This window comes from Rhynchophorus ferrugineus, unplaced genomic scaffold, assembly GCF_030347505.1.
Source record: "Rhynchophorus ferrugineus isolate W39M unplaced genomic scaffold, kcgeb_rfMv2 rfM526, whole genome shotgun sequence".
NCBI lineage: Eukaryota > Metazoa > Arthropoda > Insecta > Coleoptera > Curculionidae > Rhynchophorus > Rhynchophorus ferrugineus.
Genome location: NW_027473103.1, coordinates 1 through 26,385, shown reverse-complemented (window position 1 = coordinate 26,385; position 26,385 = coordinate 1). Strand labels below are relative to the sequence as shown.

At 43.8% G+C, this 26,385-nt stretch overlaps 2 non-coding genes across 2 annotated transcripts; both read left to right on the top strand.

Annotated features, from left to right (window-relative positions):
• Positions 1 to 22,529: 22,529 nt before the first annotated feature.
• Positions 22,530 to 24,518, top strand: LOC143206040 (small subunit ribosomal RNA). The gene has a single exon (XR_013008076.1). It is a non-coding gene; the product is annotated as a small subunit ribosomal RNA (ribosomal RNA).
• Positions 24,519 to 25,226: 708 nt separating this feature from the next.
• On the top strand, positions 25,227 to 25,381 carry LOC143206035 (5.8S ribosomal RNA). Its single transcript, XR_013008072.1, has one exon. It is a non-coding gene; the product is annotated as a 5.8S ribosomal RNA (ribosomal RNA).
• The last annotated feature ends 1,004 nt before the right edge of the window (positions 25,382 to 26,385 follow it).

The following is a 26,385-nucleotide window of genomic DNA, read 5'->3' as shown; positions in this document are numbered from 1 at the left end:
TACTTACGCAGGAAAGACCAGCTCAGACCTTTAACAAGCACCAGAGCCATAGACTCATGGTCTACATTTCAAAATGTCCCTAACTAAGATCGCGTTCGGATCCGTTCAGAGAAGGATCGAGATGCCGAGCGCGGGTAAACGGCGGGACTAACTACCACCACCTTGACAACCGCAGCCTATGCCCGAACATATCAGGAAGGCGCGTGCATGGATTAACGAGATTCCCACTGTCCTTATCTAAAATTTTACGCAATACGGCCGCGACGGAACCGAACAGGCGCTCGGAGACCCGTACGTGAACCGTCCCCGATACTTACGCAGGAAAGACCAGCTCGGAGCTTTAACAAGCACCAGAGCCATAGACAGATAGTCTACATTTCAAAATGTCCATATACTTACGTAGGAAAGACCAGCTCAGACCTTTAACAAGCACCAGAGCCATAGACTCATGGTCTACAATTCAAAATGTCCCTAACTAAGATCGCGTTCGGATCCGTTCAGAGAAGGATCGAGATGCCGAGCGCGGGTAAACGGCGGGACTAACTACCACCACCTTGACAACCGCAGCCTATGCCCGAACATATCAGGAAGGCGCGTGCATGGATTAACGAGATTCCCACTGTCCTTATCTAAAATTTTACGCAATACGGCCGCGACGGAACCGAACAGGCGCTCGGAGACCCGTACGTGAACCGTCCCCGATACTTACGCAGGAAAGACCAGCTCGGAGCTTTAACAAGCACCAGAGCCATAGACAGATAGTCTACATTTCAAAATGTCCATATACTTACGTAGGAAAGACCAGCTCAGACCTTTAACAAGCACCAGAGCCATAGACTCATGGTCTACAATTCAAAATGTCCCTAACTAAGATCGCGTTCGGATCCGTTCAGAGAAGGATCGAGATGCCGAGCGCGGGTAAACGGCGGGACTAACTACCACCACCTTGACAACCGCAGCCTATGCCCGAACATATCAGGAAGGCGCGTGCATGGATTAACGAGATTCCCACTGTCCTTATCTAAAATTTTACGTAATACGGCCGCGACGGAACCGAACAGGCGCTCGGAGACCCGTACGTGAACCGTCCCCGATACTTACGCAGGAAAGACCAGCTCGGAGCTTTAACAAGCACCAGAGCCATAGACAGATAGTCTACATTTCAAAATGTCCATATACTTACGCAGGAAAGACCAGCTCAGCAGATCGCGTTCGGATCCGTTCAGAGAAGGATCGAGATGCCGAGCGCGGGTAAACGGCGGGACTAACTACCACCAACTTGACAACCGCAGCCTATGCCCGAACATATCAGGAAGGCGCGTGCATGGATTAACGAGATTCCCACTGTCCTTATCTAAAATTTTACGCAATACGGCCGCGACGGAACCGAACAGGCGCTCGGAGACCCGTACGTGAACCGTCCCCGATACTTACGCAGGAAAGACCAGCTCGGAGCTTTAACAAGCACCAGAGCCATAGACAGATAGTCTACATTTCAAAATGTCCATATACTTACGCAGGAAAGACCAGCTCAGACCTTTAACAAGCACCAGAGCCATAGACTCATGGTCTACATTTCAAAATGTCCCTAACTAAGATCGCGTTCGGATCCGTTCAGAGAAGGATCGAGATGCCGAGCGCGGGTAAACGGCGGGACTAACTACCACCACCTTGACAACCGCAGCCTATGCCCGAACATATCAGGAAGGCGCGTGCATGGATTAACGAGATTCCCACTGTCCTTATCTAAAATTTTACGCAATACGGCCGCGACGGAACCGAACAGGCGCTCGGAGACCCGTACGTGAACCGTCCCCGATACTTACGCAGGAAAGACCAGCTCGGAGCTTTAACAAGCACCAGAGCCATAGACAGATAGTCTACATTTCAAAATGTCCATATACTTACGCAGGAAAGACCAGCTCAGCAGATCGCGTTCGGATCCGTTCAGAGAAGGATCGAGATGCCGAGCGCGGGTAAACGGCGGGACTAACTACCACCACCTTGACAACCGCAGCCTATGCCCGAACATATCAGGAAGGCGCGTGCATGGATTAACGAGATTCCCACTGTCCTTATCTAAAATTTTACGCAATACGGCCGCGACGGAACCGAACAGGCGCTCGGAGACCCGTACGTGAACCGTCCCCGATACTTACGCAGGAAAGACCAGCTCGGAGCTTTAACAAGCACCAGAGCCATAGACAGATAGTCTACATTTCAAAATGTCCATATACTTACGTAGGAAAGACCAGCTCAGACCTTTAACAAGCACCAGAGCCATAGACTCATGGTCTACAATTCAAAATGTCCCTAACTAAGATCGCGTTCGGATCCGTTCAGAGAAGGATCGAGATGCCGAGCGCGGGTAAACGGCGGGACTAACTACCACCACCTTGACAACCGCAGCCTATGCCCGAACATATCAGGAAGGCGCGTGCATGGATTAACGAGATTCCCACTGTCCTTATCTAAAATTTTACGCAATACGGCCGCGACGGAACCGAACAGGCGCTCGGAGACCCGTACGTGAACCGTCCCCGATACTTACGCAGGAAAGACCAGCTCGGAGCTTTAACAAGCACCAGAGCCATAGACAGATAGTCTACATTTCAAAATGTCCATATACTTACGCAGGAAAGACCAGCTCAGCAGATCGCGTTCGGATCCGTTCAGAGAAGGATCGAGATGCCGAGCGCGGGTAAACGGCGGGACTAACTACCACCACCTTGACAACCGCAGCCTATGCCCGAACATATCAGGAAGGCGCGTGCATGGATTAACGAGATTCCCACTGTCCTTATCTAAAATTTTACGCAATACGGCCGCGACGGAACCGAACAGGCGCTCGGAGACCCGTACGTGAACCGTCCCCGATACTTACGCAGGAAAGACCAGCTCGGAGCTTTAACAAGCACCAGAGCCATAGACAGATAGTCTACATTTCAAAATGTCCATATACTTACGCAGGAAAGACCAGCTCAGACCTTTAACAAGCACCAGAGCCATAGACTCATGGTCTACATTTCAAAATGTCCCTAACTAAGATCGCGTTCGGATCCGTTCAGAGAAGGATCGAGATGCCGAGCGCGGGTAAACGGCGGGACTAACTACCACCACCTTGACAACCGCAGCCTATGCCCGAACATATCAGGAAGGCGCGTGCATGGATTAACGAGATTCCCACTGTCCTTATCTAAAATTTTACGTAATACGGCCGCGACGGAACCGAACAGGCGCTCGGAGACCCGTACGTGAACCGTCCCCGATACTTACGCAGGAAAGACCAGCTCGGAGCTTTAACAAGCACCAGAGCCATAGACAGATAGTCTACATTTCAAAATGTCCATATACTTACGCAGGAAAGACCAGCTCAGACCTTTAACAAGCACCAGAGCCATAGACTCATGGTCTACATTTCAAAATGTCCCTAACTAAGATCGCGTTCGGATCCGTTCAGAGAAGGATCGAGATGCCGAGCGCGGGTAAACGGCGGGACTAACTACCACCACCTTGACAACCGCAGCCTATGCCCGAACATATCAGGAAGGCGCGTGCATGGATTAACGAGATTCCCACTGTCCTTATCTAAAATTTTACGCAATACGGCCGCGACGGAACCGAACAGGCGCTCGGAGACCCGTACGTGAACCGTCCCCGATACTTACGCAGGAAAGACCAGCTCGGAGCTTTAACAAGCACCAGAGCCATAGACAGATAGTCTACATTTCAAAATGTCCATATACTTACGTAGGAAAGACCAGCTCAGACCTTTAACAAGCACCAGAGCCATAGACTCATGGTCTACAATTCAAAATGTCCCTAACTAAGATCGCGTTCGGATCCGTTCAGAGAAGGATCGAGATGCCGAGCGCGGGTAAACGGCGGGACTAACTACCACCACCTTGACAACCGCAGCCTATGCCCGAACATATCAGGAAGGCGCGTGCATGGATTAACGAGATTCCCACTGTCCTTATCTAAAATTTTACGCAATACTGCCGCGACGGAACCGAACAGGCGCTCGGAGACCCGTACGTGAACCGTTCCCGATACTTACGCAGGAAAGACCAGCTCGGAGCTTTAACAAGCACCAGAGCCATAGACAGATAGTCTACATTTCAAAATGTCCATATACTTACGCAGGAAAGACCAGCTCAGACCTTTAACAAGCACCAGAGCCATAGACTCATGGTCTACATTTCAAAATGTCCCTAACTAAGATCGCGTTCGGATCCGTTCAGAGAAGGATCGAGATGCCGAGCGCGGGTAAACGGCGGGACTAACTACCACCACCTTGACAACCGCAGCCTATGCCCGAACATATCAGGAAGGCGCGTGCATGGATTAACGAGATTCCCACTGTCCTTATCTAAAATTTTACGCAATACGGCCGCGACGGAACCGAACAGGCGCTCGGAGACCCGTACGTGAACCGTCCCCGATACTTACGCAGGAAAGACCAGCTCGGAGCTTTAACAAGCACCAGAGCCATAGACAGATAGTCTACATTTCAAAATGTCCATATACTTACGTAGGAAAGACCAGCTCAGACCTTTAACAAGCACCAGAGCCATAGACTCATGGTCTACAATTCAAAATGTCCCTAACTAAGATCGCGTTCGGATCCGTTCAGAGAAGGATCGAGATGCCGAGCGCGGGTAAACGGCGGGACTAACTACCACCACCTTGACAACCGCAGCCTATGCCCGAACATATCAGGAAGGCGCGTGCATGGATTAACGAGATTCCCACTGTCCTTATCTAAAATTTTACGCAATACTGCCACGACGGAACCGAACAGGCGCTCGGAGACCCGTACGTGAACCGTTCCCGATACTTACGCAGGAAAGACCAGCTCGGAGCTTTAACAAGCACCAGAGCCATAGACAGATAGTCTACATTTCAAAATGTCCATATACTTACGCAGGAAAGACCAGCTCAGACCTTTAACAAGCACCAGAGCCATAGACTCATGGTCTACATTTCAAAATGTCCCTAACTAAGATCGCGTTCGGATCCGTTCAGAGAAGGATCGAGATGCCGAGCGCGGGTAAACGGCGGGACTAACTACCACCACCTTGACAACCGCAGCCTATGCCCGAACATATCAGGAAGGCGCGTGCATGGATTAACGAGATTCCCACTGTCCTTATCTAAAATTTTACGTAATACGGCCGCGACGGAACCGAACAGGCGCTCGGAGACCCGTACGTGAACCGTCCCCGATACTTACGCAGGAAAGACCAGCTCGGAGCTTTAACAAGCACCAGAGCCATAGACAGATAGTCTACATTTCAAAATGTCCATATACTTACGCAGGAAAGACCAGCTCAGACCTTTAACAAGCACCAGAGCCATAGACTCATGGTCTACATTTCAAAATGTCCCTAACTAAGATCGCGTTCGGATCCGTTCAGAGAAGGATCGAGATGCCGAGCGCGGGTAAACGGCGGGACTAACTACCACCACCTTGACAACCGCAGCCTATGCCCGAACATATCAGGAAGGCGCGTGCATGGATTAACGAGATTCCCACTGTCCTTATCTAAAATTTTACGCAATACTGCCGCGACGGAACCGAACAGGCGCTCGGAGACCCGTACGTGAACCGTCCCCGATACTTACGCAGGAAAGACCAGCTCGGAGCTTTAACAAGCACCAGAGCCATAGACAGATAGTCTACATTTCAAAATGTCCATATACTTACGCAGGAAAGACCAGCTCAGACCTTTAACAAGCACCAGAGCCATAGACTCATGGTCTACATTTCAAAATGTCCCTAACTAAGATCGCGTTCGGATCCGTTCAGAGAAGGATCGAGATGCCGAGCGCGGGTAAACGGCGGGACTAACTACCACCACCTTGACAACCGCAGCCTATGCCCGAACATATCAGGAAGGCGCGTGCATGGATTAACGAGATTCCCACTGTCCTTATCTAAAATTTTACGCAATACGGCCGCGACGGAACCGAACAGGCGCTCGGAGACCCGTACGTGAACCGTCCCCGATACTTACGCAGGAAAGACCAGCTCGGAGCTTTAACAAGCACCAGAGCCATAGACAGATAGTCTACATTTCAAAATGTCCATATACTTACGCAGGAAAGACCAGCTCAGACCTTTAACAAGCACCAGAGCCATAGACTCATGGTCTACAATTCAAAATGTCCCTAACTAAGATCGCGTTCGGATCCGTTCAGAGAAGGATCGAGATGCCGAGCGCGGGTAAACGGCGGGACTAACTACCACCACCTTGACAACCGCAGCCTATGCCCGAACATATCAGGAAGGCGCGTGCATGGATTAACGAGATTCCCACTGTCCTTATCTAAAATTTTACGCAATACTGCCGCGACGGAACCGAACAGGCGCTCGGAGACCCGTACGTGAACCGTTCCCGATACTTACGCAGGAAAGACCAGCTCGGAGCTTTAACAAGCACCAGAGCCATAGACAGATAGTCTACATTTCAAAATGTCCATATACTTACGCAGGAAAGACCAGCTCAGACCTTTAACAAGCACCAGAGCCATAGACTCATGGTCTACATTTCAAAATGTCCCTAACTAAGATCGCGTTCGGATCCGTTCAGAGAAGGATCGAGATGCCGAGCGCGGGTAAACGGCGGGACTAACTACCACCACCTTGACAACCGCAGCCTATGCCCGAACATATCAGGAAGGCGCGTGCATGGATTAACGAGATTCCCACTGTCCTTATCTAAAATTTTACGTAATACGGCCGCGACGGAACCGAACAGGCGCTCGGAGACCCGTACGTGAACCGTCCCCGATACTTACGCAGGAAAGACCAGCTCGGAGCTTTAACAAGCACCAGAGCCATAGACAGATAGTCTACATTTCAAAATGTCCATATACTTACGCAGGAAAGACCAGCTCAGACCTTTAACAAGCACCTGAGCCATAGACTCATGGTCTACATTTCAAAATGTCCCTAACTAAGATCGCGTTCGGATCCGTTCAGAGAAGGATCGAGATGCCGAGCGCGGGTAAACGGCGGGACTAACTACCACCACCTTGACAACCGCAGCCTATGCCCGAACATATCAGGAAGGCGCGTGCATGGATTAACGAGATTCCCACTGTCCTTATCTAAAATTTTACGCAATACTGCCGCGACGGAACCGAACAGGCGCTCGGAGACCCGTACGTGAACCGTCCCCGATACTTACGCAGGAAAGACCAGCTCGGAGCTTTAACAAGCACCAGAGCCATAGACAGATAGTCTACATTTCAAAATGTCCATATACTTACGCAGGAAAGACCAGCTCAGCAGATCGCGTTCGGATCCGTTCAGAGAAGGATCGAGATGCCGAGCGCGGGTAAACGGCGGGACTAACTACCACCACCTTGACAACCGCAGCCTATGCCCGAACATATCAGGAAGGCGCGTGCATGGATTAACGAGATTCCCACTGTCCTTATCTAAAATTTTACGCAATACTGCCGCGACGGAACCGAACAGGCGCTCGGAGACCCGTACGTGAACCGTCCCCGATACTTACGCAGGAAAGACCAGCTCGGAGTTTTAACAAGCACCAGAGCCATAGACAGATAGTCTACATTTCAAAATGTCCATATACTTACGCAGGAAAGACCAGCTCAGCAGATCGCGTTCGCATCCGTTCAGAGAAGGATCGAGATGCCGAGCGCGGGTAAACGGCGGGACTAACTACCACCGCCTTGACAACCGCAGCCTATGCCCGAACATATCAGGAAGGCGCGTGCATGGATTAACGAGATTCCTACTGCCCCCCTAACTTCTCTCCGCTTGGGGAGTAGGACTTGCTAGGACTACTGTTTCAGCGATAGTCCTAATCATAGAGAAAGACAAATAATGCTCATCTTGTAGTGTGGAAAATTGGCAAACTCATAGTAGCAATGGTCCCAGGGTGCTTTGTCCATTCCACCACTCGGACACGGCCAGTTCCGTCAACTCTGCCAAGACTCCCTAACCTAAAACATTAAAAATCATAACTAGACTATTGATATTCCGATGGGAGGATGATTGGCATTAGGAATGATTGAACAATATGAAACACAATCACGAAGTTACTGCACCGTCCTACGGGGTCGCTATCTCAATAGACCTCATACCTTGCAAATCAAACATATAAGTCATCTAACTAATAAACTTCGAGCAGATAAGTCTAATATAAACAAATGTAGTATTCAACATATCCGAAAGTACTTAAGCAAAGGTAGAATCCTGGCCTGTTGGCGTTCGGTCATCAAGTGCAGAGGAACCGCAGGTTGATGTGGATAGCTTCGGACATGTGATTTCCAGATTGATCACGGTCGGCTCTACCAGTTCTGTCAGGGGAACTGGACACGGATAACCTAAAAAATACAAAAAATGTAAATACACCGCTGGTATCTTAATTGGAAGGTGACTAGCAACAAAATAAAATGAAATAAAAGTGGTTAAACAATATCAAAACATATCTACGGCGTCAAATTCACCCTGAAATAATACGAAATATTCATACAAAAGTACAATCTAGTGACACAGATGGTGTCCGACATAACCTCCAAGTGGTGCGAGGGGGTAAAACAAACAAGTCACAGGTCGACAAATCACATAAGATCGGTCTAATCCATAAGAAAACCTAAAAACACAACAATAACAAAATAAAATAAACAAAACGTTTAAACAGAACGAAGACATAACCTCCAATGCGTGTACGTCAATTCTAATGAATGAGAGACGAAAACAATATCCAACGACATAAAGTAGAGAAAGAAATCAGGCGGCGCGCGCCATCTAGCGAGAACCAAGACAATCAAAGAATAGGATTTTCAAATATAGAGAAGCGTAAAATTGTCAAGAATATCATTAAAAATCTTTGAAAATTGTATTATATTATATTCTATTCTATTCTAAATTAATGATATAAATAGAATATGATATAAAATATCCTTAGCTAAGCATCAGAATTCACCCACAGTCGAAACAAAGGAAGAGATATATTCACATCAAGGAAGGCTCTTCGAAACAATCTAACCTAAATTGCAATAACAACAATAAGTAACCTATGATAAATCACTAGATTAACAAACATATACATACATAAACGGCACTCTCACCTAGATTTCAAACTTACTCAAAAATGCTAATTATATAAGGCAATACAGGTCATCACGGATAATCCTCAAAGGAAGTGCACATCCGAGAGGATGTCAAGGGGCAAGTCAGTAACTGTGTATAACCGCAGCAACTCGGAATAAGCGAAAGATTGTTGCATGGAATATATAAACATCTTCAAACTAACATCCGGTCAAATCTCTCAATGTCATTTAGTTGCTCACTAAAAGCAACAATATCATTCAATTACCTTAAAGGTAACCATACGAAGTAACTAATTGGTACCCTATAGTCAATAAATAGACACTTACTGTATAAACTACCCTAATGAAAAGAAATACATGGGTTGACTGTCATGCATGGCCTTCCTACGGAGACAGTCATCGTACCAATGCATCCAAGTGGGGTGTTGGTCCAACAGTAAGGACATGATCATTAAACTAAAAATTCACAATATAGAATTAGTAGGTAGTGAATCGGATCGACAATTATAAATAATAAACGCATATATAGCTGGAGACCACCAAATCCAGTCGCAACAATAAATGACAGTCTATCATAACTCGTCGCACAATTATGTTCCATAGTAATCTCCAAACGATGACACGGCACTAATAGTCGGTCCGAAACGATAAATTAAAGCAACTTTCATCTCATTTTCAATTGATCACATCAAATTCTAAGAACAAATAACATAACCTCATAAATACAGCTGACATGTACCGGTTCGATATACAGAAATCCTAATCTTTGCAAATCCGATCATAACAATTAGGAAATAATTAATGAAATGAATGAGAAATTAGAAAGATACGATATCGATACAATAAAATGGATATTGTTCAATACTCTCATTAAGAAGAGACTGCATGCACGAAGATTCAGAGAAAGGTATTGTCAAAAGTATTGCGATCTATAAAATATCGTCGTAACTCTGTCGTATATCACAAAACCTCTCAAAATTAAAACTTATGCCTGTTATTTTACTACTTAAGCTAAAATAATAAAATTCTCTTTTTCAGCTGTCTTGGTGGTCCTGAAAAGGACCGATATTTGATGATAAAATAGGTTACATTCGTTTTATTTAGTTTTGCTATCTGTCTTTTTAGGTAACAATACAGCTTGGATATTTGGCAGAACGCCGCCCTGGGCTATAGTAACTCCGGATAGGAGTTTGTTCAATTCTTCGTCGTTTCTGATGGCCAATTGCAAATGCCTAGGGATAATCCTGGTTTTCTTGTTATCTCTAGCGGCGTTACCCGCCAATTCGAGAACCTCGGCTGCCAGATATTCCATTACGGCAGCTAAGTAGACGGGAGCACCGGCCCCTACGCGTTCGGCATAATTCCCTTTCCTTAAAAGTCTGTGAATACGACCGACAGGGAATTGTAATCCCGCTCGGTTAGAACGAGACTTCGCCTTTCCCTTCACTTTTCCGCCTTTACCACGTCCGGACATTTTACTATCGATTGCTTCTAGAACTCGCTCGCCTTAGAGTTGAAATCTGTACTAAAACTGTCAACATACTAGCAACGAATTTTGTTCGTAAGCCGAACGCATGATCTCGTACGCGACCAATGAAAGGCTAACTCAGATAATAGGCGGGGCTTAGGAGTGTATTTAAGGAGCCTATAAATTCTAAGGATTCCTGAAATTTGTTTTAGTCTAGTACTTTTCGTGGTTCCTTTAATATCGTAATATTTATTTCGAAATGCCTCCGAAAACAAGCGGTAAGGCGGCCAAAAAGGCCGGTAAGGCTCAGAAAAATATCTCCAAAAGTGACAAGAAAAAGAAACGCAAGAGGAAGGAAAGCTACGCGATCTACATTTACAAAGTTTTAAAGCAAGTTCATCCCGATACGGGTATCTCCAGCAAGGCCATGTCGATCATGAATTCTTTCGTGAACGATATATTCGAAAGGATAGCCGCCGAAGCGTCCCGTCTCGCTCATTACAATAAAAGATCTACTATCACAAGCAGAGAAATCCAAACTGCCGTGCGATTATTGCTGCCCGGTGAATTGGCTAAGCACGCCGTTAGTGAAGGTACCAAAGCCGTCACTAAATATACCAGTTCTAAGTAAACCATAAGCCTTGAATATCATAAAGGAGAAAACGGTTCTTTTCAGAGCCACAATTTAGATAAATAAAAAAAGAAATAATCTTAAAAAAATTAATTTTATATATTATACAGCTGTAGTATCCAATATTGAAATACAAATTTTGTTATCAACAGTATATTATTATTCTTTGGTTATTAGTGATTACATTATTTTTTCTTTAGTTTTTAAAAACAATGCGTATAAGTACACCGACTGTTATTAATTACTAACATGTAGTCGAATATAACTCTGAGATAAAAATCCATAACTCTTTTAGTGGTTTATATATAAATATCGATAAAAGAATATTAATTGAATTATCTTCTTTTTCTTTGATTAAATTTAGGTGGTTCTGAAAAGAACCGTTTTTTTTTTGTTGCAAAATACGAATATAAGTAGAGTATTATAAATGATAGAAAATAAAGTTTAGGCACGTTCGCCTCTGATACGTCTGGCTAGCTGAATATCCTTGGGCATGATGGTTACTCGCTTTGCATGTATCGCACATAAATTAGTATCCTCAAAAAGGCCAACTAAATAAGCTTCGCTGGCCTCTTGTAAAGCCATTACCGCCGAACTTTGAAAACGTAAATCGGTCTTGAAATCTTGAGCGATTTCGCGAACCAATCGTTGAAAAGGTAATTTCCTAATCAATAATTCGGTGCTCTTTTGATAACGACGAATCTCCCGCAAAGCGACCGTCCCAGGTCGGTAGCGATGTGGTTTCTTAACGCCACCGGTAGCTGGAGCGCTTTTCCTGGCCGCTTTGGTAGCCAATTGTTTCCTAGGAGCTTTACCTCCTGTTGATTTTCGCGCAGTTTGCTTGGTACGAGCCATATTTTTAAAATAGAGGTAATGAGAAAAATTAACAAACGCAAACGACGGCGACCCCTTTCGGACTGATTCGGTCATAAAATCAGAGAGTCCTTTTTATAACATGTTATCTAATCTGATTGGTCCGTTTTGTGCCAGTGGGCGGAACTCAATCCTAAGTCTACAAAACCGGGCTGATTGAATGTAATCGACAACAGTTGTCCGTAGCACTCGTGTTGTGAGCGCGCTACTTATTCGAGATCATTTATTTTTTTTGTATTAGGTTCGATAAAAGATGACCGGCAGAGGTAAAGGTGGTAAAGGTTTGGGAAAAGGAGGAGCCAAGCGGCATCGTAAAGTGCTTCGTGATAATATCCAAGGTATTACGAAGCCCGCCATTAGAAGATTGGCTAGACGAGGCGGCGTAAAACGTATATCTGGTCTGATTTACGAAGAGACCAGAGGTGTTTTAAAAGTGTTTTTGGAAAACGTCATCAGAGATGCCGTTACATATACCGAACACGCCAAAAGAAAAACCGTTACCGCAATGGATGTAGTATACGCCTTGAAACGTCAAGGACGTACATTATACGGGTTTGGAGGTTAAGTCACATTTTATTCGCGAACTAACGTGAAATGTGACCCTCAAAATTAATTTTAGAAAAATTAAACAACGGTTCTTTTCAGAACCACAAATTTATCGATATTTAAAAAACGGAAGCTCTATTAGGATTTAAGGATAATCTTTCAATCATTACAATCATCATAATTTTATTTAAAATAATAATTTAAGTATAACTGGCCCTAATTATTTGAGGGTTTGGATTCCAAAACTCTATACTTAATAAATAGACCGCCCCTTAAATTCATCGTTAATTACATAGATTATATACAAGGCGCGATGTTATAATACGGTTCGATTTTACTAAAGGAGAACCGCTAGAAATAAATCCTTCATATTATTTCGACTTAATTGTTGTTTAATAAAACGATAATTATTGGTATTGGAATGTCTCTTAATTTATCTTACACACCCAAAAAACAATCTTTAAAGTACTTAAACTGTTTATTAGAATATTTTAAATAATTAGTAAGTGCAAGTCATAATATGAGTTTTAATTTTAAGTTCTTTTTTTGTTTTATTATTTTGGTGGTCCTGAAAAGGACCGATAGTTAAAAGGTTTTTGTACGACACAAAAACCCTAAGGCTCATGTAACTTATTTGGTTTTACTATCTGTTTTTTTCGGTAACAATACGGCCTGGATGTTTGGTAGAACGCCGCCCTGGGCTATAGTAACACCGGAGAGGAGTTTGTTCAGTTCTTCGTCATTTCTGATGGCCAATTGTAAATGCCTAGGGATAATCCTTGTTTTCTTGTTGTCTCTAGCGGCGTTACCTGCCAACTCGAGAACTTCGGCCGCCAAATATTCCATTACGGCAGCTAAGTAGACGGGAGCACCGGCCCCTACGCGTTCGGCATAATTTCCTTTCCTTAAAAGCCGGTGAATACGGCCAACAGGAAATTGTAATCCCGCTCGGTTGGAACGAGATTTCGCCTTTCCCTTCACTTTTCCACCCTTACCACGTCCAGACATTGTATTGCTAACTTTTTTAAACTAAAAATAACCGAAAAACTAATGGCGACAACGCTCACGTCCTTTCGACAACGAATGAACAACTGGCAGTGAACTGTCCAGCGAATAGCTTTTATTCGGCAACTTCTCAAAACACTAGTACGTTTCCTACTCGACCAATCAGAGCTTTCTACGACATAACGCCAAGAATGGGCGGAGCTTAGAAGTGTAGCGTCATTTATCAAATAATTAAACGACTATAGGTATATTTCGGTTTAGTCTTTTATCTTTTGCTGTATGGGTAGGTCGCGAATCTCATTCGTTTAAAATGCCACCGAAGACAAGCGGTAAAGCGGCAAAAAAGGCTGGAAAAGCCCAGAAAAACATTTCTAAGAGCGATAAGAAAAAGAAGCGTAGGAGGAAGGAAAGCTACGCGATTTACATATACAAAGTTTTAAAGCAGGTTCATCCCGATACGGGTATTTCCAGCAAGGCCATGTCGATTATGAATTCTTTCGTGAACGATATATTCGAAAGGATAGCCGCCGAAGCGTCGCGCCTCGCCCATTACAATAAAAGATCGACCATCACGAGCAGAGAAATCCAAACCGCCGTTAGGTTATTGTTACCCGGTGAATTGGCTAAGCATGCCGTTAGCGAAGGTACCAAAGCTGTCACTAAATATACCAGTTCTAAGTAAACGAAATATATTATTTTGAAGGTGATCATAATAATATGAAGGGTGGAAAACGGCTCTTTTCAGAGCCCCAAAATGTTTAAAGAAGAAAAAAAGAAATAAACTATTGTTAAGAAGATAGGATATATACGAAGTCAAATAAATTAAAATATAGTAATCGTTCATAAAAATGTTAAAATATCCAGAAAAAAATATTTTATTTTATATATTCATTCCTTTACGGTAACATAATAACAGTATATGTGATACCCCTTTCTTATCGTGATATAAACTTCAAGTCAATCCAGCAGGTGTTCACACCTTATTACTAAGGATTCCTCAATATTCACAATATATTTGTGAGCATAATATTCTAAATTCAATTCACAAATATTATAACTAAAGCGTCATATAAACGGAAAAAATATCAATGTCTCTTTTTTCTAATAGAAGTTGGTGGTTCTGAGAAGAACCTTTTTTTTTCATATAAATACAAAAAACGACCTTAATATAGGACAGCCGTAGCATTTATGCACGTTCGCCTCTAATGCGTCTGGCTAATTGAATGTCCTTAGGCATGATAGTTACTCGTTTAGCATGGATCGCACACAAATTGGTGTCTTCAAAGAGACCAACCAAATAGGCCTCGCTAGCTTCTTGCAAAGCCATCACTGCCGAACTTTGGAAACGTAAATCGGTCTTGAAATCCTGAGCGATTTCGCGAACCAATCGTTGGAAAGGCAATTTCCTAATCAATAATTCGGTACTCTTCTGATAGCGTCGGATTTCTCTTAGAGCGACCGTACCGGGTCTGTAACGATGCGGTTTTTTAACACCACCGGTAGCGGGAGCGCTTTTCCTGGCTGCTTTAGTAGCCAATTGTTTTCTGGGAGCCTTACCTCCGGTTGATTTTCGAGCAGTTTGCTTGGTACGAGCCATCGTCTAAACGGGTCTGACTTCAAACGTGTAGGAAGAATTACAAGCGCAAGCACCAACGAACTTTTGGAAACTGATCGAAGGTGTCAAAGAAATCTCCCTTTTTAATAATGTGTGAAGATATTCTGATTGGTCCGGCTAGCATCTGTGGGCGGGACCCGATTCGAACTCAACAAAACCCATGGTAGGATTTGAAATTGAAATAGTTACCCGTAGTATTCGAGGTGTACGCTGCACAATTCGATTATAAATTTGCTTTCTTTTAATACTAAATTGAATAAATCATGACGGGCAGAGGTAAAGGTGGTAAAGGTTTGGGAAAAGGAGGCGCTAAGCGGCATCGTAAAGTGCTTCGTGATAATATCCAAGGTATTACGAAACCCGCCATCAGAAGATTGGCTAGGCGGGGTGGAGTTAAACGTATATCCGGTCTAATTTATGAAGAAACCAGAGGTGTATTAAAAGTATTTTTGGAAAACGTTATCAGAGACGCCGTCACTTATACCGAACACGCCAAAAGGAAAACCGTTACTGCCATGGATGTAGTATACGCCCTCAAACGCCAAGGACGAACCCTATACGGATTTGGCGGTTAAATAAAGTATTATATATGCTGACCAATTAAAACAGAACAACGTATCTATTCAACTAAAGAAAACAACGGTTCTTTTCAGAGCCACAAATTTACTAGCATAAAAAAAGAAATTTATTATTCGAAAATGGACTAAGATGACGTTAAATTTTATTAAATATCTGCTCCTTTCATCTAAGATTTACTTGTAAAGTAACAAATATACTGCATTATAATAGACGATCGTAATATAAAAAGATAGATAAAGTTTAAAATAAGATTTCATAATAAATGTTAGGTTAATGACAAGAATGTAAATGATGGTGAACAATCGAATACCGAATCTTCGTTGAAGCTTTAATATAGTTTTCCTTTAGAGAGAAAATACTCCGAGATAAACTTCGCGTCGATGAGCTTGGAGAATCCTTAAGATTTCAAAGAAGGTACGGTAGTTCTACGCACGTATGTATGGAGATCGCGTTCCATGTATTTATTGACTTTAGATAACTATTTATGAAAACAGATTTCAACTAAAGAAGCAAAATATACTATAATATATATGAGCATTGTATCGATACAGAAGGGTTTGACACGATATTCTTATAGACGTCTCGATATCGTTGCTCACCCGATACGTTCGATTGTAACCCAGAGTTCGGATGGTGTTAAGAAACCGTTAAATAAGAAGTATATTAGTATAGGATCGGTTAATTTTCATGTCATTGTTTTCTTACAGTTAATTCGACAACGGTACGTTTCGATATAGATTCGTTTTGGACAACGAACAATCTGTACCGCATCAATTAGGAATAATATGTCTCGTTTCTCCAATAATAGCATTAGATCTGTACGGAATTGCATTTATATCAAAAGACGATATATCGGGGGACGTAGATTTGAAAAGATATATTTTCATAGTTATAACCGAAAGTCTATAACTCGAATGTAAATTGGTAGTTTCGACGGAATCGAGAGCAACGCTTGATTTTGTGCTTCCTTCTAAGACGATAGTCAACGTAAAATTTATTGGTAAAGTTTGCTACTTCTACTACGTTTTATCTTTTAACGCCTCGAACATAAATCGTATGATATTCTAAAGGATTTATGTATTTAATATGAGAAATAAGTAAACGGTTCCAAGCTCGATGAACGTTTCGACGAAGCCGGAATATGGAACGTCGTTCGCGCTCGACCGTTCAGTCCTCCGTTCGGCTCATATCATATAGGGTACGCATTAAATGAGAGCGACCGCCAGACAGTTAAAATACGCGAACGAGAAGCATACGCACGTACGTAACTTTGTCAAACGAATCGTGATTAGAACGTTCTTATAAGAAAATTAAGAAATTATATCAGAATGTCGGACGTCGATATTAGCGGACAAGCGGTTTCTCCTTCGTCGAATCAAGGGAGTGGAGGAAATTCCGCCGCCGTTGTTAACGCATCGTCAACAGGCACACCGGCCGGGTCGAATTCATCTTCGGTGTCGGCTACGGGAGCCGCATCAGCTACAGCCGGTAGCGCAGGTTCGTCTGCAGGAGGGAAGAAAGAAAAATCCACTTCGAGCAAGGCGAAGAGTTCTAAATCGAAAGTTAGTCATCCTCCGATCGCTGATATGGTAACGAGTGCAATTAAAGGATTGAAAGAGAAAGGCGGAACTTCCTTCAGAGCTATTAAAAAATACATAGCGGCCAATTACAAAGTGGATGCTGACAAATTATCGCCCTTTATAAAGAAATATATAAAGACGTGGATCGCTTCGGGTGTTTTGGTACAAACGAAGGGCAAAGGAGCTTCCGGATCATTTAAATTAGCGGCTTCGGCACGTAAAGCAGGAGGTACGACAGCCGCAGGTACGAAGAAAAGAAAAACGGCCACTGCCAAAACCGGACAGAAAAATAAACGAAAACCAGTAGGAGGTGCCGCGACAGCTACGACAGCCGGTGGTAAAAAAGCGTCTGCCAAAAAAACCTCAGAGAAAACGGAAAAAAAGACGACCGCCGCCTCCGCCTCAACTAAGAAAACCACAGCTAAAAGTAAGAAAGGTGAATCTGCAACTTTGGCCGAGAAAAAAGCTTCTGCCAAAAAAGCCGTCGAAAAGAAAACAGGAAAGAAATCTACCGCCGCCACGACTACGTCCGCTTCCAATGCCGCCGCTAATAGTTCATCTTCGAAAGCAGCAAAAAGCAACACGGCCGCAAGATCCCCGAAATCGCCTTCCAAAGCGAAAAAATCTAATAAAGCCGGACCTACGAAAAAGCCCAAGGCGCCTAAACCGAAAAGTGCTAAGACGACGACCTCAACTGTTCGTGTTGCCGCTGGTGAAGGTGCGAAAACTAAAAAACCAGTATCACCAAAGAAAAAGAAATAAAACTATTTCTACTACGTATGACGATATATTAAACAGGCGACACATTTCATCGTCAGATCAAGAAGACACGGAGTTGAAAATTACAAATATCCCGACACTCCTGGACGTGCTACGACTTCCCTAAAAAATACGTTCGTCCAAGACCGTATTTTTTTAATAGAAAAAAAAACGGTTCTTTTCAGAACCACAATATAACTTTATAAAAGAAAGAATATTTATATAATTTATTTATTATCTTATTATTACTTAAATGATTATTTTCTAGATAGAGCCGTAACTAATTAGGGAACCGATCGATCGATACTCTAAAACAGTAATAAAGGAATATTCAGTACAGATCAGATTATTTATAAATTTTCTAGTTAATATTTATTCTTTAATAAGAACGCGTATTCTAACTTCTTTTTTATACGATTTTGTTGGCCCTGAAAAGGACCGATATTAAAGGGCGTATGCAAAACTTTAAACGGTTTGCGTTATCTATTTGGTTTTGCTGTCTGTCTTTTTAGGCAATAATACTGCTTGAATGTTAGGCAAGACGCCGCCCTGGGCAATAGTAACGCCAGATAACAGTTTATTCAATTCCTCGTCGTTTCTGATGGCCAATTGTAAATGCCTAGGGATAATCCTTGTTTTCTTGTTGTCTCTAGCGGCGTTACCCGCCAACTCGAGAACTTCGGCCGCCAGATATTCCATTACGGCAGCTAAGTAAACGGGAGCACCGGCCCCTACGCGTTCGGCATAATTTCCTTTCCTTAGAAGTCGGTGAATACGACCGACAGGAAATTGTAATCCCGCACGATTGGAACGAGACTTCGCCTTTCCCTTCACTTTTCCGCCTTTACCACGTCCGGACATGTTAATCTCGATCGTTGTTAGATACTGCTCACCTTTAAATCAAAAACGGTACTGGAAATTTCTTACAGATCGGCCTGGAATTTTGTCCGCGAGCCAAACTCGTTATATCATACGCGACCAATCAGACTCTAACTCGGGCTATGGGCGGGGCTTAGAAGTGTTCCTTCGAATGTTATAAGTTCTAGAATTAAAGGCATTTTTTTAGTTAAGTACTCTTTGAGGTACGTGAGACGTCGGGATTTTTATTTCGAAATGCCACCGAAGACAAGCGGTAAGGCGGCCAAGAAAGCCGGAAAAGCCCAGAAAAATATCTCTAAGAGCGACAAGAAAAAGAAGCGCAGGAGGAAGGAAAGCTATGCGATTTACATATACAAAGTTTTAAAGCAGGTTCATCCCGATACGGGTATCTCCAGCAAGGCCATGTCGATCATGAATTCTTTCGTGAACGATATATTCGAAAGGATAGCCGCCGAAGCGTCGCGTCTCGCCCATTACAATAAGAGATCAACGATCACGAGCAGAGAAATCCAAACCGCCGTTAGGTTATTGTTACCCGGTGAGTTGGCTAAGCACGCCGTTAGCGAAGGTACCAAAGCAGTCACCAAATATACCAGTTCTAAGTAAATTAATTCACATACCTATGTGTGTTTCAATATACTACTTACCTGCAAAATCGGTTCTTTTCAGAACCACAATTGGATATACATTTTAAAAAATGAAATGTTAAACAGTAGCTGACATTTTATAAAAACAGAATTTTCAGATATATATATATATATTGTAGTTATTGTATTGAATTATATTATATCATTATAATCTGTTATATAGTAAGTATATAGAATAAGTTTTGTAAAAATGGTACGGCCCGAGATTGTTATTTAAAAATAAGGTAAAGTATTTCTGGAGTGACTTCGAAAATATGTGTATTCATTTTTATTACGTTTATGACTATATGATAATTAATTTATTTTTCCTAACTGTGGCTAATTGTGGATTGTGGCTAATTTCTACACGATAAGTATTAATCACGGGAACGTCTCGAAATGAACAAATAGGAACTGTAATTAATCAAGAATTTAGAATGGAACTATCGTCCTAATATAATGAGGATCGTCAAAGAGAAGATACTTTTTTTTTCGTTTACTAGGTTGACCTTGCTTGGGGACAGTGGAACTCAGTGGAAAATCGCTGATGGTGGGTGAGGAGGATAGGCCTGTGGTCAGAATCGATATCTTGGAGTACTTGCAGGTCAGAGGCTTGATTCGAATTTTGATAGATAAAAAAGTCAATTATTGTCGGTCGATTGGAGGAGTAGTGAGTTGGTTCGCTTGGAGCAATAAGCCCAAGTTCCAACTCATCTATTATCCCGGCCGATAGTAATTCTTCCAATAGCTGTGTGGTTGATGGCGTTGAAAATGGCCTGAAAATCTCCTTGGTCATCTGAATATGTTCCGAAGAGTATTTCGCCAATGGAGATCGGGTTCGTGTTCTAGTGGAATCCAGACCAGCCAGACGACTGTTATCTTGAGTTCCCCGTACATGAGTGGGGGGAGGAATTGGTCTTTTGGGTTTGGTTGTTTTTGGAGTAGGTCGGCACTTGCATCCCGAGTAATTTGCGGTGTATGGTTCTCAACAGTTGGTGCATTTCGGCGGGGAATTTCTGTCTTTGGGACTTGACGTAGGCCGGAGTGGCTTTACAGTTGGCCGATGAATGACCGTAGAATTGGCAGTTAAAACGTTGAACGCGCCTGCCGTTGCCGCGCTGGGCTTGGACTTTTACCACCTGATTCATTAGGCGGTCGACCGCGAAGATACGGCGTTCCTCTCGAGGAACCGACCAACATGGATTGGATTGAAACCGAGCTTCATGAGCGCGGTTCGGACTTCGAGTTACCATTACGTCGAGAGAGAAATATAATATATTAGCTGACCCCCGCAGACACTCCGTACCCTGTACTCAATGGATAAATAAAGGATTCATTCTATCAAATTCTTCGTTCAAATCACTTTCGAATCATCCTTAGGAACATTCTGATATCGGAAAACCTTATCCGTAGTCGATAAACGATATCTAACGGATGAATTATAGAAAATGGCCAATAAGCGGCAAATATCCGATCGTAAGGGTGCACCATCGTTTCGGCGAATCATTCTTTTGGAATCTTACGTTCTACAAGCAAAACATTTATTCATAGGTATATACCGATAATAACGAACGGGCCGACGTAACAACCTAAAATGTCCTGAAATACGTGAGAACAGTTTTACTCCGATCGCCGTATCGATATGTGACAGTATCCATCCTATGAAGGATCTTTACATTCTACTAGCATAATTTTATGGATCGGAATTTTCCGACTTTTAAAGAACGTGATCGGCAGTCTAGAAACGGCCTGAGGACGTATTAACACGAGAGGTTAAAATTATTGCTTTAGAAGTTCACGTTGTCTAAAGCTAAAGTTTATTCATCGGAACATTCCGATAATAACGAGAACGGGCAGACGTAAAAACGAAAAATTTGCGCAACGTCCGTATAAACGATCTGTTCTAAAACACCCATACATTTCCGATAGCTGGCGAGAGACCCGCGCTTAAATCGTGTGCGCTTCTACGTGGGGCGATACGAGAGACGGATACGACGGGTCGGGTCGACCGGCGCTGTGACACTTTTACCGAGTGGCTTTTGATCAGCGAAGGTGGTATTACATATTATATGTTAATATATAAGATCCGAACCGTATTTTTTTATTTATCTAAATAAAAAGCGTATTTCGTCGTGTTATTATATATTCGTAACGCTCTCGCGATTTTGTATCGTCGTTTCGTTGTTCTTCCTGGTCGGTTTTTTTTCGATATATCGGGAAGCGTACGACGACGACGACGGTATCACTGCGAGATCGCGAATTCGGCGGGAACATTCGGCTTCGTTAGAAGAAGATGATCCACGATTCATATGCGATTGGAATTATTATTTTTATGGACGTATCGGTTTTTCATCGGAACGTTCATAAAACAGCAACACATTTTGCGATAGCTCTCTGCTCTCCGAGCGAGAATAAAATAAAAAATCACGAAACGTTTCTCGTACGAGGTTTCCTTGTCGCTTTATATATTTCTATCTAGCGAAGGGTTCGGAGAGAATGTTTTTCGAGGTCTTATAAACGCCGAACGATATTTTGCGGCATCCAATTTTCGACGTAGTCGACGATCGTCGTCGATAATCGAGATAATTGGGTGCCTAGTCGATCGGTTGTGTATAAAAAAAACAAAAGATGTGTCTAAGATGATGATATCGTTTTGTTTTATTAGACAACTAATATTAAAATGTAAGAGCGTGGCGCCTCGGACCGGTTTTTCCGTCGTCTAGGCGCGCTATCATGCACCTCCTTTTTATTAGTCGTCGATATATATTATATATCGTCGTCTTACGCACACGTTTCTTTATAAGTCAAACTTATAAAATAAACTGTGTCTGTATTTGTTTTATCTGCTTCGTGTCGATAAAATAATAAGAACAGTTCCCTGGTTGATCCTGCCAGTAGTCATATGCTTGTCTCAAAGATTAAGCCATGCATGTCTCAGTACATACCGAATTAAGGTGAAACCGCGAAAGGCTCATTAAATCAGTTATGGTTCCTTAGATCGTACCCACAATTACTTGGATAACTGTGGTAATTCTAGAGCTAATACATGCAAACAGAGCTCCGACCAGAGATGGAAGGAGTGCTTTTATTAGATCAAAACCAATCGGTTTCGGGTTCGCGCTCGTCATCGTACAACTTGGTGACTCTGAATAACTTTAAGCTGATCGCACGGTCTCGCACCGGCGACACATCTTTCAAATGTCTGCCTTATCAACTGTCGATGGTAGGTTCTGCGCCTACCATGGTTGTAACGGGTAACGGAGAATTAGGGTTCGATTCCGGAGAGGGAGCCTGAGAAACGGCTACCACATCTAAGGAAGGCAGCAGGCGCGTAAATTACCCAATCCCGGCACGGGGAGGTAGTGACAAAATAACAATGCGAGACTCATTAGAGGCTTCGTAATTGGAATGAGTACATTCTAAATCCTTTAACGAGGAACTATTGGAGGGCAAGTCTGGTGCCAGCAGCCGCGGTAATTCCAGCTCCAATAGCGTATATTAAAATTGTTGCGTCTAAAAAGCTCGTAGTCGAATTTGTGTCTCGCGCCGCCGGTTCATCGTTCGCGGTGTTAACTGGCGTGTTTTTCGCGAGACGTCCTGCCGGTGGGCTTAGTCGTGTCGCGTCGCCGTCGCGCGTGCGTTTCGGCGTGCGTGTTGTGCGCGTCGTGGTTACGACGGCCCAACTCAATCCTGCCGCGGTGCTCTTTACTGAGTGTCGAGGTGGGCCGGCACGTTTACTTTGAACAAATTAGAGTGCTCAAAGCAGGCTAAAATTTCGCCTGAATACTGTATGCATGGAATAATGGAATAGGACCTCGGTTCTATTTTGTTGGTTTTCGGAACCCCGAGGTAATGATTAATAGGAACGGATGGGGGGCATTCGTATTGCGACGTTAGAGGTGAAATTCTTGGATCGTCGCAAGACGAACAGAAGCGAAAGCATTTGCCAAAAACGCTTTCATTGATCAAGAACGAAAGTTAGAGGTTCGAAGGCGATCAGATACCGCCCTAGTTCTAACCTTAAACGATGCCAGCTAGCGATCCGTCGACGTTCCCTAATATGACTCGACGGGCAGCTTCCGGGAAACCAAAGCTTTTGGGTTCCGGGGGAAGTATGGTTGCAAAGCTGAAACTTAAAGGAATTGACGGAAGGGCACCACCAGGAGTGGAGCCTGCGGCTTAATTTGACTCAACACGGGAAACCTCACCAGGCCCGGACACCGGAAGGATTGACAGATTGAGAGCTCTTTCTTGATTCGGTGGGTGGTGGTGCATGGCCGTTCTTAGTTGGTGGAGCGATTTGTCTGGTTAATTCCGATAACGAACGAGACTCTAGCCTGCTAACTAGGCGCTTTTTGACATCCTAAAGGCCCGCCGGCCGCGTTGCTTTCGGGTTTCGCGGTTCGTGCGCGGTTTTTACTGTCGGCGTACAAACTATTCTTCTTAGAGGGACAGGCGGCTTCTAGCCGCACGAGATTGAGCAATAACAGGTCTGTGATGCCCTTAGATGTTCTGGGCCGCACGCGCGCTACACTGAAGGAATCAGCGTGTCTTCCCTGGCCGAGCGGCCCGGGTAACCCGCTGAACCTCCTTCGTGCTAGGGATTGGGGCTTGCAATTGTTCCCCATGAACGAGGAATTCCCAGTAAGCGCGAGTCATAAGCTCGCGTTGATTACGTCCCTGCCCTTTGTACACACCGCCCCGTCGCTACTACCGATTGAATGATTTAGTGAGGTCTTCGGATCGACACGCGATGGCGTTTCGGCGTCGTCGATGTGTAGGAAAAGATGACCAAACTTGATCATTTAGAGGAAGTAAAAGTCGTAACAAGGTTTCCGTAGGTGAACCTGCGGAAGGATCATTACAGTGTGTTGTTATGCCTATATATATATAATAGGTAAACGTACAAGTCTGTAAAAATCATTGTCGAACGTTAAAGAGCCATCTACGAAGTTCGGAAGTTCCGATCGAATTTCGACGTCGTCAACGTAGCTGTTTTCGGGTACCTATAATATATGGTTTTAAAAGATGTACGCCCGAAAGCGGAGATATATACGATGAAGATGTTGTTATATAGGACGACGAGTAATAATCGTCGGCCTACGACGGATTTCGTTATAAATGGACAAATCGAGCGCAAAATAAAACGATTTTGCCAATTATATTTCTAATCGACGTTTCGATCCTCATATCGACGAACATATACGATGATCGGTAATGTGATTAGTTTACGAAAATCTTATCACCCTTCGTTTGTTTCATTCCAAAAGGGTGAGATTTAGTTTACGAAAATATTGCCAAACTATGATCAGCGTATGCTCTTTTGTTGTCGTACGAGGTGAGACGACGAAAATTTACAACGAACGTCACCATTTCGAGTAGTCTGTCTCCGCTCCTCTCGTTGTGTGTAGTGGAGAAGACGAAAATAAACCGTAAGAGCGTTTTAAAGTCGACGGCGGCTGCGAAAGGGGCGCAAGCGCTGTCTATGACGTGAGCGCGCGTCGTCGTCGTCGTCGTCGTCTTATAATAGAAACGTTTCGATATGCGTTTAAAACCTAACTTAAAAAAAGATTACCCTAAACGGTGGATCACTTGGCTCGTGGGTCGATGAAGAACGCAGCTAATTGCGCGTCAACTTGTGAACTGCAGGACACATGAACATCGACATTTCGAACGCACATTGCGGTCCTGGGATCTCATACCCGGACCACTCCTGGCTGAGGGTCGTATCTCATTTCAAGACTGCTCGGATTTTCTTTGATCTTCGCGATCGACGAGAAATGTCTGAGCGTGCTGAGCGTATAAGCGCGATTCGATCGCGACGTTCTAAAACGTGACAGCGGACCCGTACGTGTGACCTAACTCTCTCGTACGGGTCGTACGAATATGAAAGGGATGAGACGTGTTTAAAACGGTCGTTCGCACGTTTTTGTGATAAACGTAGCGCGCACCATTAATACGATCGTCGTATCCGATAAAATTAGTTTTTAATCGACGTCGGATCGTAGGTGCGTTGTCTCTCGAATACGAGGGAGAAAACACCGTTTTTCGACGGCGCGTCTTTTCCATTCTAAACTTTTATATTTCGTATTGGCTCCTAATCTTCATTATTATGATGATTACGAGCGCCACGCATATTAAACTAGCGACCTCAGAGCAGGTGAGACTACCCGCTGAATTTAAGCATATTACTAAGCGGAGGAAAAGAAACTAACTAGGATTCCCTTAGTAGCTGCGAGCGAACAGGGATTAGCCCAGCACCGAATCCCGCGACCGACATCGGGCGCCGGGAAATGTGGTGTTCGGGAGGGTCCATTATCTCGACGTTACGTCGCGCGTCCAAGTCCATCTTGAACGGGGCAACAGCCCATAGAGGGTGCCAGGCCCGTAGCGACCGTGACTGACGGCGAGAGGATCTCTCCTTAGAGTCGGGTTGCTTGAGAGTGCAGCCCTAAGCGGGTGGTAAAACTCCATCTAAGGCTAAATATAACCACGAGACCGATAGCGAACAAGTACCGTGAGGGAAAGTTGAAAAGCACTTTGAAGAGAGAGTTCAAGAGTACGTGAAACCGTTTAGGGGTAAACCTGAGAAACCCGAAAGGTCGAAGGGAGAAATTCATTCGCGGCTCGTAGTAGGCGGCGTGCGATCGCGTGACACGTGACGTTTCGGCGTTGCGCGCGCCTTTCGTACGTCGATCCGGCGACGAACGCGTGCACTTTTCTCCTTGTAG